General features: G+C 46.1%; 1 protein-coding gene across 1 annotated transcript in view; it reads left to right on the top strand.

Annotated features, from left to right (window-relative positions):
- The window catches only part of NFS1 (NFS1 cysteine desulfurase), a 588,248-nt gene that overhangs the window by 467,286 nt on the left and 101,493 nt on the right, over positions 1–19,469 (top strand). The window lies entirely within an intron of this gene.

Raw genomic sequence — 19,469 nt, 5'->3', positions numbered from 1 at the left:
GTCCATATAATACGCAAAGGTGTCTATCATCACTGCTCATAGAAAAATTTAAATAGCAGTTTTCTGTTCTGGTTGCCATTTCATGAATTGTCATATTGATTTTTGCCTATGCTGGTTGAATAATTTATTTACTGATGATATAAACTCAATAACTATATAAATACAATCTCCGGTTGTTTATTGAATAATGTTCATTTTTTAGGACATTCTTATAAATTGTTAAATGATAAGAAATAATTCCTTCAGGAACTTTTTTGTTGTTATTGAACTTACCAGTATGCATCTGTTCTTGGCATGTAAAGCTGCATAGTTACATACGCCCACCCGTCTCCCTGGCTACCTTTATCTGTTCCAGTATTATCTTAATTAGATACAAATCACATAGACATCACTACTTCTTGTACAGCTCCATCACTTCCCTAATGGCGAAAAACAATCTGGGGATGGAGCCGATGCCCATGCGCAGTATCATCCCAAGGAGGAGTCACCTATCCCATGACTCCCAAAGACTTTTCTACAACAAAACAAACTGCAAACATCCGGGCCCAACACTAGGTGGCCATCTATGCACAGTGTGTAACTCTGCAGCTTTACATGTCTAGAACAGATGCATACTGGTAAGTAGCATTTTCCTTAACCCCTTGCCTGCGGTCGGAATTCCGCTCCTGTGCGGCACATTCCGATCGAAGGCGTGGTCGTGACGGCTCCCGGCCGTCATCAGCACACGAGCACTGTGTGCCATGACGGGCGGGACTAGCCGTCACCAGCATGCAAGGGGTTAATAAGGTTTAGTGATGCAATTCAAGACTAGTCATTTTGCTGAAATTTCGTATAGTAATGTCAAACATAGTGTTGCTAAGGTCTCTTATTTATAATATAGCCAAGGATTTCATCCCCCAAACTTTTCAGACTAACCTTGTGTATGTTTTATAGCCCCAGCAGCTGTAGAATTCATCTACCATTTAAATGCTCAATGACTTTTAGTTGCACAGGACCAAAGAATTTGTGATGAAATCAGCCTATCTACTCCAAAGCCCTGATTCTACCTTTTCTTATGGAGATATTGCCTGGTTGTCTTCCCCATTTTTTCTAGCTAGATTCCGACTTTTCAAACGTAGAAAACGTTTTTTTCAGACCCTTTCATATTTTTAAACAGTACAACCTGATGTCTTTACCTTGTCTAATTTCCTGTTTTTTCCACATTTTCATAAATTAGAATTTAAACTGTGTATTACTAATCCTTTTTGAAGGGAAGTTGCAGCTCCACAACCAATAATGGTACTGGGGCAACCAGAATGCAAAGTCCAATAAATCTGTGGTACACTATTTTTTAGAGATCATCTTCAGTTCTTGGTTGGTTAGAAGGGTTATTCCCTCAGTCAACTCTTTTGAGTGGTCCTCTACTGCTCATGCTCCTTGGCTTTGTCATTTTTTTCAAGCTTTTCCTGATAATCCCAATTTCCCAGGAATGGGGTTGAGTGGTTTAGGGGTAGGGTAATACTGATCGGCACTGTCATTTCACTGTTGTGTCTACCTCTTGATGTTGAGTTGCTCCTGGCTTGGGTGCATTCGCTGGCCTTGTCATTTGGTCCTGAGGATGCTCAGGTGCAGGAGAGCCAGCTGACTTTGTTTCTCCCTGCATGCTGGTGCATAGGCAGAGTTGTGGATAATATTGGTCCCTCTTACTCAGCACGTTAAATATTTTGTATCTACTCACACCCTTACCTTGTAAAGTTATATCGTAGCATGTAAAGCTACTTTGTGAGAGCTTAAACTTTGAAGAAGGTTGTGGTACCCATGACACCCATTACTAGTAATAGCAATATTTGTTTAGATTACTTAAAATTACATACAAAAATACAAAACAAGATACATATCCATCTATAAAAAGAAATAATATTTTAAAAGTACACATTATTAATGAACATACACCAAATTACATGCTTAAAACGTTTATGCATATTAGGAATGAATTTTGTTACACATCCAATTGGTTTTCCCAACAACCCTATGAAACAAAACCTAGTAGCATTGTTAATTGTTCGCATTCCCTGCCTGCTAAATAGCAGACTTAAATATCCTTTCTCTATATCTGATAATTTAAGGCAGGTACAGAGAACATGTTGAAGAGTGTCTTAACTTCTCTAGTGTTGGATCTTTCATAGATTCACATGCTTGAATTATTCCCCTTCGTCAAAGTGGGAGTCCCACAGTATCATTTGAAAGCAGTATACAATGATATACTTGGCACAAAATGGTATAATATTTCTCTTCAAAAACTTATCCACATTACCAAGAACCAACATCTGCCAATCAGGCGACAGCACCCTCGAGAGCACTCTCTACAGAGTCTTTATTCCCTCAGGTATTCTACAGCACGTCAGGTGGTAGGAGTTTCCCTGAGCTCTACTCAGTTTGTTTCATATTTCTCTATTTTGGAGTAACTTTTCTCTCAGAAAAAGATACAAGCTACATCTAACAAGATCTGGCGGAGCCAACCATGTCAGACCCAGCAAGAAAAGGACTTTACAGTCCATGTGGAACATCTGGGAAGACCCAAACAAGGAGTACATCTACTGTCTACATCCTGAACAAAAGTTAAACGGCTCCAAAATATGCCGTAATATTTCCTCAAAGACGTTGAAAGACAGATAGAAGACTACTTATTTGGCTTCAGAAAAAAAAAATGTAAGGAGGTTCCTCCTCTGAAGAGGATAATGATGCCTCTACAAATACCAAAAACACACACAGACTGGATAGGTCCCATGAGCAAATGCCTCCATGCTTACCTAAAAAGGCGATGGAAAAGACTCATCATGGGTCATCAAGAGAGCCTAAAGCATCACAAAAATGTGCTCACAAGTCTAAACAAGCATTTACAATGCAATGGTTTCGCCTTTGGAAAAGTAAGAGCTATTGGCATTGCTCACACACAGAGCCCCACACACAAATACACACACACACACACACACACACACACAGCCAGACACACACACAGCCAGACACACACACACAGAGCCAGACACACACACACAGAGCCAGACACACACACACACAGAGCCAGACACACACACACAGAGCCAGACGCCCACACAGAGCCAGACGCCCACACAGAGCCAGACGCCCACACAGAGCCAGACACCCATTCAATCAGTCACTGAATCAGCATTTTATTGTGAATAATTTTTTGTCTAAACCCCATAAATCCAGTGGTTTATATCAGCTAGAAAGCAAACGTGCATGTGAAGCTGGATACTGCCTAAACATTCCATATGTAATACAGACACCCTCTTAAGTTTACAGTGTAAGTATTCCAGAAGCTGAGGAGAGCGAATAAATAAATTAAACACCAATCTGTCATTCGTGAAGACAGATGACGAGCTGCAAAGCTTGCCATGAGGCTCTTGTGAAAAGAACATCTCGATTTACATAAACAATTAGGTTTGCTGACTGACAGCACACACCCATCTGAGAAGACATGAACAGCCAGTGCTGGGTTGAGTGATGTGCGTTAATGAGTGTGTGTGCTGTGTTGACTGTGTGAGTTTCTGTTGTGTTATCCCTTCAGCATGTGTCTGCTGTCTTCGTCTGCGTCGGTGTCGGTGTGTGCAGGCAAGGAGTTTGTCTGCTGGCTGAGCGCAAAGGAGTTTTCCTTCCGGGAGGAGGTTGATTGCTTAGACACCTCTCACATCCTATGGAAGGCTATGACGTCAGTGGCTGCTCTGCTCTGGCAACCATGTGGATTCATTGCAGTGATAAAGAGGGTGCACAGACGCTGGTTCGCTGCCTGCAGGAACCCTTTATTAATAGACCTGGAGACAGACCACGTTGTGCAAAAACCGAGGGGCAACTTTTGAAAGCTGGCAGAGTACCAGCTTCATGCCAACAGTGTGAAAAAAACAGCTTCTGATGAACAACTACCAGAAAGCATTATAGTGGCCTTATAATCCATCCTGGATTGGAGCACACCCCCACCACCTCCTAATCCAATGTAGAACGAATAACTATTTTATGTTCCATCTTTATGCCGTATTTTTGAATAATTTTTAACAGTGAACAATTCAACTTGTTAATTTTCGTGTTTGTTGGTAGTGCCTGCTACCATAGCGCTACAAAACCTAATGGAGGAGCTGCTGGTTTACACAGAAAACAAGATATTGGTAGTTCATCCGTGCGTCTCTTTGTGTCAGGCATATAAGGTAGGTCACTGTGACATTAATGGGTCTTGCAATGCTTGTCTGGTCTGCTAACACTTGCGAACTATTCGTAGTTGTGCTTGCTCATGATGTAGAATGAAATGCTTCAGGGTGCTACACGACTGTTATAAGCTGAAGAGTAGGAAACTTAAAAGCGTGATCTTGTGACTACCGCAAGTCGAGAATCATGAAACAGAATCTTCTCCCAGAACGTCAATTAACGAAGCGTGATGGAGAGCAAAGCGGACATGCTCATGCATAAATACTCGGGTGCGTAACACGAATACTACAAATGCTGAAACAAACCTGTACTGTTGCTAATGATAATCGCAGGCAACACGAAGTGGTGATAAATCTTCAAGGTAGCTAGTTTATTTTCTAAAAACAAGGTACAAAGAGACATAGACATTTCAGAAGAGAATCGAGAAACTAACGGTATGCTCAAGTCACAAAATGGGAAAGTACTTTAGTGTGCGGAGATGAACTGCTTGGTGGAAGGGGCAATCTGAATTTGAGCATTAGTAAATGATGTCTTATTGAACAAGAGAGAGGCTCCGAAGCGATCCTCGCACCCGTGTCCCACTCGATGAGCACGGACTGCTTCTTCCGACGCGGTGGCGGGATTGGAGCTTGCATTTTCGCCGGGGGGTTGCTGCGGGGGGCAGGAAAGGCACGGACAGCGGGAGGGGGGCGGGAAAAGCACGGACAGCGGGAGGGGGGCGGGAACGGCAAGAAAAAGCACTCACCTGGACTTCTACATGGTGGAAATGAAGAAAACAATGCGAGACGAAAAAAAAACATTGCACACGCCCACCGCCGCAATGACGATCGGAAAGGGATGGAGAGGGAAGAAATCGCGGGAACGCCCATGAATCTGGTCCAGCCATGACGGACAGATCTCTGTTCCAATGGCTAGCCTCCATTTATGGAGCTAGCTAATGGAACAGAGGGCGTATTCCAAAGCCACTCTACTGTTCTCATTAGGTTTTCACCTTCGTGAAAAGCCTGCGCAGTGCGCAGGCTTTCACTTAGGCGAAACCTAAAAAGGAGACAATCTCCTCAAAAAAGGTTTAGTCTAAGCCTACCACTCCTTCGTTAGGGGTGGAAGTGGATTTAAAAAAGTCATCCTCTCTGCCATCAACACCAAAATCTCTCAAACTGCAACTAAACCACATTGCGAATTCTTGTTGACGACACCATCTTCTAGAGAGCCATGGCAGTGTCGACAATAACAGCAGCATCAATATTTACAATTGTGGCACAGTTGATGGTCATCGTCTTGTTGCTGGTAGTATCAACAACAATACTGTTGACTAGAACATTGTCAACTATGATATTGTCGACCAAGCCATTGTTGACAAAGATATCGACAATGAAGACAACATCAATTACTGCACTGACGACTGCTCTGCCAGCGAAGACCTTGTTGACGGAGCTGCCGACATCAGCTTCGTCGACAAATAGTCCATCTCCAACGCCAAAGCCCTCTTTGGTGCCACTGACTTTGTTGTCTGACACTCTCACACAGCAAAGGATGAAATATGCTCAGACCTATTACAACCTGCACACACATATACAAATAGAATCTCCCTTCTTCCACCAGCGCATCTTCTTGATGATGAGGTGTCCGAGGACGAAGATCTTTTTGGAGCAGCACATAGTCCCTCTGAATGCATGTAAAATGTCAGGATGATGACTACGACTATTATGAGGATCAATGTTATCTGTCGGGACCGCATGAGTATATAGAAAACCCTGAACCATACAGAGACCAGTATAAACATTATGATTGTCAAGAATTCCAGGGAGGTTCAATACAAATGCCACTTGCTCTGATTAATGATCTTCAAAACATGCTTCAGGATTATTGTAAGATATTTCCAGAGCTTACAACCATTACCTCTCCATCGCAGCAAGCATGTTTAATACACTCACAACAGATTCAGACCCCCATAATGCACACTTTGCGTACTGTTACTGTACCTTTCACTCTAAAAGAGCACTGAATCTGAACTTAACAGAACCATCTGCAGATGACACACCTTCCTCAGACAAGGCTAGTGAAGGAGAGATCACAGACAATAGACACGTTTCTAACGCATGGGATGACTAATTAATCCCAACACCATCTCCTCCAGTACCACAACCAGTGGATTCTCTACCGGACGACACTGGTGGTTTTTAGAACTTAATGGAAAGGGCTGCTACGAGGTTTCAACTCCCTTTAACACCTTGAATGCTAAGGCAATTCCTGTTGTACGCTGAGAAATGCAGGATCCCATTATTCATGACGAGCTCACCTTGTCATGAGCACAGCTCCAGTGTGCCTCCTGACGAGTTGAGCTAAGCATGAGCATGGAAGGGGTTAATGACTTATAGCAGTCAGATTGTTTCCTTTATGACATCAGGGAACCGGAAAAAAAAATGATCAGGGCAATCCGTATTGTTGATTTAATTTGGGAAGAAGGACATGAGGAATCCAGTCACATTATTGGCAGTGTAACCTAGGCTCGATAAGGCTTATAAGGAACAGGATGATTCCCCAGCTAATTGGCCATCCAAAGCTGGATTACATGGTAACACAAGCATCCCAGCATCGCTCAAAGAACCCTTCTACTCCTTTTTCCACACCATCGGATAGGAAAGGCCGACACTTGGTCAGTATTGGGAAACACTTCTCTTCCGTGGCAGCCGTGACTGAATGGTTAATTCGTTTTCTATTCTAGGCGCTACAATAGGCAAAGGTGGTCAGACATTGTCACATACAACGATCTCTTACCCGAGGATGCGAGAGGGAAAGCAAAATATATGTTGCAAGAAGGGGAAGGAATCTCCTTGGAGATGATTGATTGTGCAATAGACATGGCATCTACAGGTTTTTGACAGTTAACAGGATTAGCAGTTCTCAGGAGACCGGGATAGCTTAAAGCAACATCATTCAGGCCACAGGTACAAAGCAAAATCCTTGACATGTAATACGATGGAAAAGCACTGTTTGACAAGCATGTAGACTAGGCTTTTCAGGCTATCAAGACAGACAAGGCTACTAGCAGATCCTTGGGTACATTGCAGATGAGTAAACAGCCCTTTTGGGGCCAAGAGCAAGAGATCTATATTCCTACAGGAGAGGATATCAATCATTTAGGCATCAATACCAGCCCTTTCAACAAAAATACAACCCTTTTTATCCTCAACACCCGGTTAGGCAGTCATCAAGAGTGGCTTACACCATGCAAGTACCTATAAGGAAGAAATCTTCTCAAGGAAGGGACACTGTCACTAATAACAGACAGATGGGTTTTCTATCTAATCACATACGGACACACTTGGAACTGAATCAGAAACCACTAAATACATCCCCCAAAGAGGGAAACCCCTCACCCTCTGTGTCTGCTCCTGCAAGAAATATCAACCATGTTCAACAAGGATGCAATAGAAAAAGTACTGGTCACCCAGAGAGGGATCAGGTTCTACTCGCATTTCTTTCTGATAAAAAAGAAGTCAGGACAGTGGCGTCCCATCTTAGATCTTTAAAAGCTCATCAGTTTTTTAAGAAGCCATTTGTTGGCGTGGTTACTCTGCAGGACATCCTACATCTTCTCAATCATTGTGGTCATATGACAACTTGTGATCTCTAGGATGCTTACTTCCATATCCCAACTCACCCAAATCATTGCAGGTTCGGCATTCACTATTAATTCAAAGTTCTCCATTTTGGATTGAAATCAACACTCCGTATCTTAATGAAATGCTTGTCTCCAGTTGCAGCTCATTTGAGACAAAGAAGTTGAATTAAGTTCCTACCTCTCGGCAGGCAATAAAGGCAACAAGAGCCTGTCTTGCACTTGTCAACAACCTAGGCCTTACAGACGACAATCAAAAATGGTCCCTTATGCCTTCAACAACTGTAATGTTCTTGGGACATTGTTCCACACAGGATTCAAGGCAAAGCATTTTTGTCAAAAGAGGGGCAAATATGGTTCCAATTGTTAGCATGGAAATTGCTCAAAAGAAAGTATGTTTCTGTTTGCCTATACAAGTCACTCCTCAGTATGAAATCCTCTTGTGTTCTGATAATACCACATTGGCGCCTTCAGATGAGAACTTTACAAGAGGAATTAGACAGACAATGGCTACAGGTTCCATGGGTTGTTTGATGATGTAATTCTGATCACTCGGACCAAGAGAACATCTTTGCAATGGTGGATACAGAACACAAACCTTTCCAAAGGTTCAACATTCCAGCCTAATTTTCCCCAATGTATCACCACAGACTCATCCCTAGAGGGATAGGGCGCTCATCTACAGGATTTAACCATCAGCGGAAAGTGGACCCGACTCCAGATGAAAGTGCATATAAACCTGCCAGAGCTCAAAGCCATAGCTTAGGCGCTGCAATCTTTCCTGCCTAGGAAAACAGGATCATCTGTACTACTTTGCAGAAACACTACCAGCATGCATTATATTAACACGCAAGGGAGTATGAGGTCGCCAGCTCTATCGCAACATGCACAGGAGATTTGGAGTTGGGTTCTGCAGCACCAAATTACATTCAGGGTTGAACACTTTACAGGAACAGCCAATGTCCTAGCAGACAAAATGAGCAGAAGAAATAACCAATGTCATGAACAGGAACTCAACTGACAGATTTTTGACAGAATTTTTGATTGTTGGGGCTAACTAAACGTAGGTCTGTTGGCGACTTGGGAAATTGGAAATGACAGTACTGTGCAAGCTGGCATCCACAGCAGGGGTCGTGGGTGAATGCATGTTTGATCAGATGGTCTGGAATCTTTGCGTATGCTTTTTCCCCTATCCAATTGCTCCTAAAGCTCCTCAGAAAATTGAAGAGGGAACCTTGTCGAATAATTCTGATTGCCCCCAGATGGTCCAGCAGTTCTGATTCACAGAGCTACTGCTATTCTCGGAGCAGACCCACATTCAATTGGAGCCAATACCAATGCTATTGTCAATGAAACACAACCAAGTTCTTCATCCAAATCCGACATCCTTACACTTGTTGTCCTGGCTCCTAAACCTTGACTATTCCTAAATACTGCAGAGAGATACTTGCAATGGCCAGAGCTGGTGCTACCAATAAAAAGTAGAAGCCTAAATGAAAACTGGTCTGTTTGTGGTTCCAAAAGGCAAATGTTAATTCCATTTCATCACCATCGGAGCAAGTACTCCCATATCTGCTCCTGTTAGCAAAATTGGGCTTAGGCACACACTTCTACTAAAGTACACTTGGCAGCAAACTCAGGATTTAGAAGATTGCATAAATCACCTTAATTTTGGTCTAGTAGGGTGATTAAGCAATTTCTCAAAGGCCTTTCCAGAGTGTTTCCTTCTGTAAAGAAACCACCTCCACCTTGGCACCTTAAAATAGTACTTGGCAATTGATGAAATCCCATTTGAGCCCATTCACAAAGCAGATCTAAAATTCTAAACATGGAAAGAAAACACTTTTATTAGCACTCACGTCTGCAAAGAGAGTTAGCGATATTCAAGCGTTCACAATTAAAAAATCATTCATGCAGTCCAGGCATTATAGTGTGGTTTAAGAACCAATCCTAAATTCATACCAATAGTTCCATCGGATTTTCATTTAAATGAGTCACTCGTCTTGAGATTTTTCTTTCCTAATCCCCAGAGTATGGCTGAAAGATCCTTACCTACCTTGGGTGTTAAAAGAGGTTGCGAGTTTTACTTGCACAGGATTCACCTGTTTAGAATATCTAATCAGCTAGTCATCGCTTATGGAAACCTTTGTAACGGATTCCAAGTTTTCAAGCAGAGTATAGCTCGGTGGATCGCAGCAGCTCTACAACTTTGTTGCAGCAAAGTCAGAAAACCATTGAAGGCTACAGTAGGAGCTCATTCTACCAGAGCTGTTTATACTACCACCGCTATCTTCGCTGGTGTGCCTTTTGAAGAAATATGTCGAGCGGCGACATGGAGGAACAGGCACATGTGCACACAGCACTATTGCCTGGAAATTTCTGAACAGAGCGATGTGGCTGTGGAACAAGCAGTGTTGTGCCAACTATTTCAAAAAGGTGAGCCATCTTTTTTTTTTTCTAATTTCCTACCATCCGCTTTGTATTTTAATGTTGATTGTGTACGTGTTTTAACTGCTAACCATTCAAATTTAAGCTTGTGAAACTATGAAAGGTACAGTACTGGAGAAGAAAATTAGCTACTTACCTGTAACTGTGGTTCACCAGTATTCGTATCTTTCATCGATTCACATGCGACCCACCTTCCTCCCTAAAGAGGCTCCTCTTATTCTTTAGGATTCTCTTATCCCACGTGTGCATGAAAATCTAAGGGAATGAAGCCTCCATGGAGAGTGTTCTAGAGGGTGCTGTCTCCTGATTGGCTGAACTTTGCTTCTTGGTAAATGATGTGGATAAGTTATTGCAGTGAATGTTTCTACCATTTTGTGCTATGTGTATCATTGTATACTGCTTTCTAATGGTACAGTGGGAGTCCCATATCAATGACTTTGAATAATACTAGCAGGTGAATCTATGAAAAATGCCAATACTGGAAAACTACAGTTTCAGTTAAGTAACTTCTTTTCTTAAGTGACACAAACAACATCACATTGACTGATTCATTGTTTTATTGTAGACACCTTCAAATTGAATCAGTGAAATATGTAAAAGCCGAAATCTTTAATTTTTTTGAAGTATAAGTCGATCAATTTATAAATGTAGATAATCCTGTCTTCTAAGTTTATAAGAATCAAGAGCTTAACTTTTATTTTGTTCCTTGAACATACTAAATTGAGAAAGAGATTGATTGCTTAGTTACCTTTTTACACTGCAACCTGTTCGGTATCCTGTATGATTGTACCCAGATAGGCATAACTTCTAACAATATACATTTTTCGTTGGTCTATCATCCACTTAAAATAGACTTTAGATTTCCCATAACAAAAATGTAGTCTTCTCATAATTTATTTTTAAGTTGTTTAGTTGATTATACTCTTGTAAGCATATTAACCGACATTGAAGATTTTTCTGGGTTTTGGCGAATAACACAAGATCATCAGCATAGGCCAAATACGTAATACTGCACTGACTCATTTTTGGACAGTCCCCCTCCTTGTTATCTAACTTTTTAAAGAGATCAACAAGAAATAAAGAAAATAGCAGAGGGGCATCCTTGTTATAGATCATTTATAGTTTTAATGTGTGGAGTCCAACCTCTTTTATCACTTACTTTGACCTGAACCCAGGTATCCGAATGAAGTTCTATAATTGAGTTCAGATGGGTATTATTAATCCCCCCAACCTGCCAGCTTTGACCACAATATAGTTTGATCTACCTTATCAAACGCATTTTAATAGTCTATGAAGCAAGCAAATAACTTTGCTTTTTTTAGTTGCAGAAGATTTTTTTATGAAACAGTTTAAATAAACAATATTATCTATTGTTGAAACACCTCAATTTAAAACCAGTTTAATGAATGGGATTTATTGAAAGGCATTCTGCCCAATCTACCAGTCTCTTTACTAAAATATTTCGAAAGATTTTATCATCAGCATCTATTAACGCAATCTTGCGATATCTGCAGGTTATGCAATAAATGTAAAAAATTATTGTGCCATTAATTTTCAGTTGCACCATTTTAATTAGAGCTAAGTATTTTGGTGGAAAGAAAATTAAATGCTTTCAGAACAATATTTTTCCATTGTAATGCGTTCAGACTATACTGTCTCTCAAATCCACTTCTTAGCAAGTATTGTCAGTTAACGTCTTGAAAAATTGTAAGTTTGTGTCATTGAAACTAATTTTTTCCTTCTTAAGAGTCTGCGCCTTAATTTCTTCTTTTATCCTGAAGTGTATCTCAGTAAGAGCAGCAGGCGCTGAATGATATGTTGAATAAACTCAGTGGTTGCGGTGCAGGGTGATATCCGAGTATTCTTGTATCTACAAAATGTTTTTGAGAAATTTTTATATGCTAATTTCTTGTGGTGCAAAAGTGCTTTAGAAAAATGTTAAAAATATTAATACTTTACCGACCTCATATTTTCTATATATAAATGAACAAATTCTAAAAGAGAGTGGTCCTGGCAGGACATTGAATTTATTCAGTGTACTTGCTTATGTTTATCATTTTCTGAGTTCCAAAACCTCAACCACCTCGTCTTGTAAACATTTACTGTCCAACTTTGATACCCTGGATGGTCAAATGCTCAACGGAAGTAACTTTACAACTTATGTGCTAACAGGCAGGTCCCAAATAGTTGGTGTAAACTGTGTACTTTGAGATCTGCCTCATTTTGCGATATTGCCTAATAGGTCGCATTTCAAAAAGTCATTTTGGTGAGTGTTGCAAAATGACCTTCCTAATCAATATTAGAACATTGGAATATTGGGAGCTCCATTGCAGACAATGGAGTGCTCCCTGCTTCTACGGGCCGTTAAAGGCCCACAGAGCAACATTTCAATGTTCTACAAAGGCTTCTCGAAGCTTGAGGGGATTTATATCCCCTCGAGCTTCGAGAACCCTTTGTTTAATTTGTTAGAACATTCTGCCCTCTAGTGGCAGAATGTTCTAATAGCCTTATAGCCCTTCGTAGCAGGGCTATACCGGCTATTAAAGTCCTGCTGTCTCGTTAAAGTCCCTCGCCTTCGGCTCGGGCCTTTAATAGCCGGTATAGCCCACTACGGCGGGCTATAAGGCTATATTAATTAGGTAGGTTATAATTTGCGACCCCCCCCTTTGAATGGCTGATAACATAGATATTGTTGGCCTGCAAGGAATAGCACACCACCATGCTTGCATTTGCTTTCTCAAACAGGAAAGCTTTTTTTTTTCTTAAAGCAGGTTATGACCAATGAAGGAACAGGGGCTGCTTTTAACAACGTTACCAGTTTCAGTTCACCTTAGATAATCAGATACTATCTCCATTGAAATGTATCAATTATTTGCAGATGCAATGTGCCAAGACATTCCATTGCGACATTCAAATAGAATATGGTGGGGACCCCTTTCACACTTCCTTCTATTGGCCATTCATAAAGGGTCACAAAAGCCCTGTCATCCAGTAATAAAGACTTTTCTGAGCCATAAAATGTTTTGTCACATTGTAAAATGGCGTGTTTTAAATGCATATCTAGTGTTTTGGGGAACATCCGACTTTGCAGCGAAAAAGGCACCTCTGTATGTGATGCACTTTGTCATTTAATAATAGTGGAAAGACATCACATTAATGAAATCCAGTGTTATAGAAATTGGTGTGTTTCCTTCGCACTTAAGGAATTGACTTTCAAAATGTTGATGAAACAAAAAACATCTATGTCCTTCCAGCAACACCATTGTTATTTCAGTCTTGTACATCAATGTAATCTTGACAGGATTTGTGTGTGTTAGTCTTATCACCAATAATTCTTTATTGTGCATGATTCAATATAGTAAATCTGAAAGAGACACGTTAGTAATAGATTCCTTACCTTAGAATATCCCCTGGCGTCAGACTGGATCCGGAAATGTTTGCGTAGCAATACTCCTGCGCGTCGGTAGGCGTCGTCTGCGGCTCCGCATCCGTCGTCGGCGTCGTTAGCGCCGGAATGACTTCGTCGGAGTACATAGACGCCGCCCATGCGCGCTGACGTCAGTTCTTCTTTTTTCCGCGCCAGCTAGCGCAGATCCGGAGAAGCTCTACCCCTAGTCATTTTTTGACTAAACTTATGATCTTTTTGATCATTCTTTTTCTTCGAGTCTTCGACTCTATCGGTGCCGGTAGGGATGCCCGGGTTCAAACCCTGCTCGAAGTGCGACCGACTGATGTCGGTGACTAACCCCCATCGCCGGTGCCTGAAGTGCTTAGGCCTCGATCACGACGACCGCACCTGCTCCAACTGCCGGGCCCTGACGTCGAAGGCTAGGCGGGAGCGGTCCTGCAAGCGGCTCGAGCTCCGGCAGTCGGCCCGCGCCGCTCCAGGTCTCGGTCCCACGGGAGGTCGAGGGACAGGTCGCTGGGCGGAGTCATCGCAGCTCCGGGAGTGGACACCGGTCGTCGGGATCCAAGTCCTCAGGTAAGAGGCATGAGAGGTCGGAGAGACGTCATCGTTCCTCCGACCCACCCCGACGATCGCACGATGCGGCCGGGGGCTCGGGCGACACCGCCCACGTGGCTCCGTGGGAGTCGCAAGTGTCGCCGCCTGCCCCACACCTTCGGGTCCCTGGACACGGCGCGACGCCGGAGGAGATAGAGCGGTACCTCATGGCCATGAGGTCCCTCCCTCCTCAGTCGGGTTCCGTGGTGCCTCTGGGCCCAACGGTCCCGACTGGAGGTCCGAGCGGGTCGGGTGCTTCGGCCACGACGCCATCGGGTGCTTCGGCGCCGCCAGCGACTTCGGTCCCGGCGCCGCAGGACCTCACTGGATCCGGTTCCGGATCCGGGTCGTCGCCGGTCGACCTCACCGGCGCCGGCCCCACGGGTGTCGCCCCCGGCGCCCACTGTGGGCGCCGTCCCCAATGGTTCCTGCGGTCCAACTCTGGCGCCGAAATGGCGCCGATTCCGTCGGCCTATTGGGATTTTTATCTCCATGAGGAGGCCCTGTCTACTAATCCTGTTTTACAGGACACAGGTGACGAGGAAGATTGGGAGGGGTCCGAGGACCCTCTGGCACGGGAGTGCCAGTCTCAACAGGACTGGACATACGAGCTTGGGGAGGCCAGTGGCATTGACACATCGCCAGACACTGGATTTGTCTCCCTTCCGACTGTGGCTTCGGAGGAGGGGTCTAGATATAGCGTAGTGTTGACGAAGGCAGCCAAGGCCTTTAACCTTGAGCTCCCCGTCGAGGCCGTGAGGACTAACCTCCTCACCGAGGTCCTCAAACATAAGTCAAGCTACAGCGAGCCTCTGCTGCCGTTCAATGAGGCCTTGTGTGACGTTCTTGTGGGCACTTGGTTCAAGCCCGCCACAGGTCCGCCTGTGGATAGGAACGTGGCCAGACGCTACGGCCTGGCCCCGGGCGACCCATGCTTTTTATCCACCCACCCCACCCCGAGAGCCTGGTCATCCAGGCCTCAAATTCCCAGACCGCATTCCCGTCGGCCCCGCCCGACAGGGAATCCAAGAGATACGAACAGTTCGGGAAGAAGGTGTTCTCGTCTGTGAGCTTAGGGCTGCGGTCTGTTAATACCGCCTGTCTCTTGGGCCGCTACACCCACACTCTGTGGGACGCGGTTGCGGACGTGCTGCCACAATGTCCGGAGAAACTCGCCCAAACCCTTGCGTAGGGGCGAGATGCAGCGCGTTATTCCATCCGGTGTGGGCTGGATACAACGGACTCACTGGGCAGGGCGATGGCAACGACTGTGGCGGTTCGCCGCCACGCCTAGTTGAGGTCCGCCAACTTCTCTCCTGGACATGCCGTTCGATGGCCGTCACCTCTTCGGCGACAAGGCAGACCATGCTCTGGAACGTTTTAAGGACTCCAGGGCTACGGCCAAGACCTTGGGCCTCTCGGCCCCACGCCAGCAATCGGGTGCCTTTCGCTCCTTTCGTGGCCACGGAAAGGGCGCCCCCACACGTGCTGCCAGCCACGCGCCACAGAATGTTCAACAGCGCGGTGGCGGCCGTGGAAACCGCCGTGGCGGCGGTCGGGGACAACGGCGAGGCCAGTACACACCTCCCTCCACAGCACCCACCTCAAAACCTTCCTAGTCCGAGTTTTCAGGCCCATGCGACGCCTGTGGGAGGCAGGGTTCGCCATCACCTCTCCCACTGGCGCACTATCACATCGGACAGGTGGGTGCTGCAGATCGTCCGAAGGGGCTACTCCCTCCCCTTCGAGGCGACCCCTCCATCCATGCCACCGCAATGCCACCGCGTGTCGGGGGATCACTTGCAACTTCTGCAAGAGGAAGTCACGGCCCTCTTGGCCAAGGGGGCCATCGAGCGTGTTCCTGGGCCAGAAGTAGGTTATGGATGTTACTCCCACTACTTTCTGGTACCCAAGAAGGGCAAAGGTGGCCTACTCCCTATCTTGGACCTGCGGAACGTCAACGGCTTCCTCCGGAAGGAGAAGTTCAAGATGCTGACTTTGGCTCAGGTCCTAGCTGCCCTGGACCCAGAAGACTGGCTGGTAGCGTTGGACTTGCAGGACGCTTATTTCCACATCCCCGTCCTGCCGGCCCACCGGCGTTACTGCGGTTCACGGTAGGCCAAGAGCACTTTCAGTTTACCGTGCTCCCCTTCGGCCTTACCAGCGCCCCACGGGTGTTCACGAAGGTGATGGCGGTGGTCGCAACTCATCTGCGCAGGTTAGGGGTATCAGTCTTCCCCTACCTAGACGACTGGTTGTTGAAGGCGGGCTCGCCCCAGACAGTCGTCAGCCACCTCCAGACTACGGCCGACCTCCTGCATTTGCTGGGGTTCTCCCTCAATGTGCCGAAGTCGCACCTGTGTCCCTCTCAGAAGGTCCTCTTCATCGGAGCGGTTCTCATCGCGGCGCAGTTTCGGGTTTACCCACCCGAACAGCGGGTTCGGTATATACAGGCTCTGATTCCCATCTTTCAGCCTTTATCCCGAGTCTCGGTCAGGTTGACGCTGCGGCTTCTGGGGCTGATGGCCTCCTGCATCCTTCTGGTACATCACGCCCGGTGGCAGATGCAGGCTCTGCAGTGGGACCTGAGGTTTCAGTGGGCCCAGCATCCGGGCAACCTGTCCGACCATGTCTTGATCTCGGAGGGCACTGCGAGACAACTGCAGTGGTGGCTCACGGACCGCGATTGGGTCAATGGCAGATCCATCTCCCTACCCCACCCGGAGCACGTGGTTGTGACGGACGCGTAACTCCAGGGCTGGGGAGGCCACATGGGAGAGGCGGAGATCAGAGGCCTCTGGTCTCCGGCGGAGTCCTGGCTCCACATCAACCTTTTGGAGCTGCGGGCGATTCGTCTAGCACTGAAGGCATTCCTCCCCTCGGTCCGGGGGAGTGTAGTGCAGGTGTTCACAGACAACACCACCGCCATGTGGTACTGCAACAAACAGGGCGGGGTGGGGTCGTGGACCCTTTGCCAGGAGGCTCTGCGCCTCTGGCAGTGGCCGGAATGTCAGGGAGTGACCCTGGTGGTTCAACACCTGGCAGGCTCTCTGAATGCCAGGGCGGACGAACTCAGCCGTCGGTGCATGATGGATCACGAATGGCGTCTGAACTCGGACGTGGGGCAAGGCCTCTTTCAGCAATGGGGAGAGCCTTGGTTAGATCTATTCGCCACAGAAGAGAACGCGCAATGTCATCTGTTCTGCGCGTTGGAATTTCCAAGGCGGCACTCGCTCGGAGACGCTTTTCGTTGCGAGTGGAGTTGCGGTCTATTTTACGCCTTTCCGCCTATACCACAACTGCCCAGAGTGCTGAAGAAGATCAGGCGCGACCGGGCCCAGGTTATCCTTGTGGCTCCGGACTGGGCACGAAGATACTGGTATCCCGAGCTACTCAGCATGTCAGTCGATTCCCCCGATTCGTCTGCCTCTTCGAGAGGACCTTCTGTCGCAGCAGCAAGGGACGGTCCTGCACCCGAACCTGTCCAGTCTCCACCTACAAGCTTGGAGATTGAGCGGCGGCAGTTGAGGCCATTTGACTTGCCTCCCGAAGTCTGTGATATCATTCTGGCAGCCAGGCGTCCCTCCACAAAGTCGGTATACGCCTACAGGTGGAACAGATTTGTGGCATGGTGCACAGCAAAGGCTGTGGACCCTCTCTCTGCACCCCTTTCTGAAGTTCTACTCTTCCTTCTTTCCCTTGCCCAGCAGGGCTCTGCTCTAGGCACTCTTAAGGGGTACCTTTCTGCTCTTTCCGCCTTCTTACGGCTTCCTGATCAGCCTTCCTTCTTCAAGTCCCCCATTGTAAATAGATTTCTGAAGGGCATCACACACATGTTCCCTTCTGTTCCCTACGTGATGCCCCAGTGGGACTTGAATCTTGTACTCACTTATCTAATGTGTGCTCCCTTTGAGCCGCTCCATAACTGTCCTCTCCGTCTTCTCACCCTGAAAACTGCTTTCCTGGTTGCCATCACCTCTGCCAGGAGAGTGAGTGAGCTCCAGGCTCTTTCTTCTACTCCACCTTTCCTCTCTGTTCATCCGGACAAGGTTGTCACGGCCTTCCACATCGGGCAGTCCATTACCTTGCCCACCTTCTTTCCGCCTCCGCATCCCTCGAAAGAGGAAGAGAGGCTCCACCGTCTGAACCCAAAACGTGCGCTCTCTTATTACCTAGATCGCACACGCCAGTTCCGGGTGGATGACCAACTCTTTGTTGGTTACGTGGGCGCCAAGAAGGGAAAGGCAGTACACAAGAGGACTATTTTGCGGTGGATCATCTTAAGTATTCAGGCATGTTACTTCATGGCCAAAAAGGAGCCCCCTGCTGGATTACGGGCTCATTCCACTCGAGCCACGGCAACAACTGCCTTGGGCCGAGGAGTCCCCTTACAGGACATTTGCCAGGCAGCTACGTGGGCTTCGCTGCACACGTTCGCAAGACACTACTGCCTGGACAGTCAAGTCCGGAGGGATGGCTTCTTTGGCCGTTCCGTCCTCCAGGACTTTCTGGTGTGATATTGGTTCGCAGACCCATCACCGGGGTTGGTATTGCTGGCGTATCTATTCTAAGGTAAGGAATCTATCACTAACGTGTCTCTTTCAGATGCACAAGTTACTACTTGTGTAACTATCTATCTGTAAGAGACATTAGTTAGTGATAGATTCCTTACCGACCCACCCATCCTCCCCGTTCTGCGAACCGATATCTAGGGTTAAGGTCATCCCCTTTCAGGTCCCTAGTTTCATGGCACCAGTGTTGGTTCTATCATGGCTCTGCGTATCTGGCGCGGAAAAGCTGTGTATCAGAACTGACGTCAGCGCGCATGGGCGGCGTCTAAGTACTCGGACGACGTCATTCCTGTGCTAACGACAACGGACGCGGAGCCGCAGACGACGCCTACTGACGCGCAGGGGTATTGCTACGCAAAAATTTCCGGATCCAGTCTGACGCCTGGGGATATTCTAAGGTAAGGAATCTATCACCACACGAGAAGACGCCACGCGATGGAGCCGGCCTGATCCATATTTTCAAATTGTTATTTTTGGGCTATCTGACCCTCACTATACAAAACCTAATGAAATTGGAATGTCTCTTCATAAAATAAACGAACAAATCTGTTTTTAACCTGGAACCTACTCTGGAGGAAATTAAAGTCTACTGATTAGAAATTGAGAAGAGCTCACTCCAACTGCCCTG

Source organism: Lissotriton vulgaris, chromosome 7 (assembly GCF_964263255.1).
Source record: "Lissotriton vulgaris chromosome 7, aLisVul1.2, whole genome shotgun sequence".
NCBI classification, from domain to species: Eukaryota; Metazoa; Chordata; class Amphibia; order Caudata; family Salamandridae; genus Lissotriton; species Lissotriton vulgaris.
This window is presented reverse-complemented; position numbering and strand designations above follow the sequence as displayed.